Raw genomic sequence first — 1,301 nt, forward strand, 5'->3', positions numbered from 1 at the left:
CAGAAAGATGTTTATCTGTGTTTTACTGTCTATGCAAAGGCCTTCTATTATATGAATCATAACAAACTATGGATACCATTTTAAAGAATAGGAGTTACAGAACACTTAATTGTGCTTATGAAGAATCTGTACATAGACCAAGAGGCTGTTGTTCAAGCAGAACAAGGGGATAGTGCATGGTTTCAAATCAGGAAAGGACTGCATCAGGGTTGTATCTTTTCATCATACTCATTCAATCTGTGTGCTCAGAAAATAATCAAAGAAGCTGGACCATAAGAAGAAGAACTTCACATCAAGATTGGAGGAAGACTCATTAGACGCCTGTGATATGCAGATGACACAACTTTACTTGCTGAAAGTGAAAATGATTTGAAGCATTTACTGATGATCATCAAAGACTACACCATTCAGTATGGATTACACCTCAACATAAAATAAAAATCCTCACAACTGGACCGATCAGCACATCATGATAAATGGAGAAAAGATTGAATTGTCAGGAATTTCTTTTTACTTGGATTCACAATAAAAAACCCCCTTGGAATAAGAAGTCAGGAAATCATCTGGCATATTACACTGGGCAAATTTGTTGTAAATAAAAGACCTCTTTAATGTATTTAGGAATAAAGATGTCACTTTGAAGACTAAGATAAGCCTGGTCCAAGTCATGGTCTTTTCAATCACATCACTTTCGTAAGCATGTGAAAGCTAGAAATTAAATAATGAAGACCAAAGAAGAGTTGATGTTTCTGAATTGTGGTGTTGGCTAAGAGTACTGAAAATATCATGGACTGCCAAAAGAACAAACAAATGTTTCTGAAGAAATGTAGTCAGAATATTCCTTAGAAGAAGAATGCCAAGACTTGTCTCACTTTAGCCATGTTGTCAGAATGGACTATTCCCTGGAGAAAGATGTCATGCTCAGTTATGTAGAGAGTCAGTGAAGAAGGGGAAAACCTTCAACAAAATGGATTTGCACAGTGTTGGCAATGATGGGCTCAAGCATTGTGAGGATGGCCACAACACACAGGGTAGTGTTTAGTTCTGTTGTACGTAGGGTTGCTATGAGCCAGAGCTGACTAAAGGCACCTAATAACAACAACAATATGCAAACTAATTGTTGTATATTAGTGAAAGTGCAAGTTGGACCCTTGATTTCATTGTGCTATATTGTTACGTGCTGTCGAGTCAAACCCGACTCATAGCGACCCCTCCTTGGGTTTCCGAGGCAGTATCACTACGGAAGTATGTTTGCCCAACCTTCCTTCCGAGGAGTGGCTGGTGGGTTTGAACCGCCAGCC

The sequence above is a fragment of the Orycteropus afer genome, unplaced genomic scaffold (assembly GCF_000298275.1).
Source record: "Orycteropus afer afer isolate SDZICR_OR568_19922 unplaced genomic scaffold, OryAfe1.0 scaffold00846, whole genome shotgun sequence".
NCBI classification, from domain to species: domain Eukaryota; kingdom Metazoa; phylum Chordata; class Mammalia; order Tubulidentata; family Orycteropodidae; genus Orycteropus; species Orycteropus afer.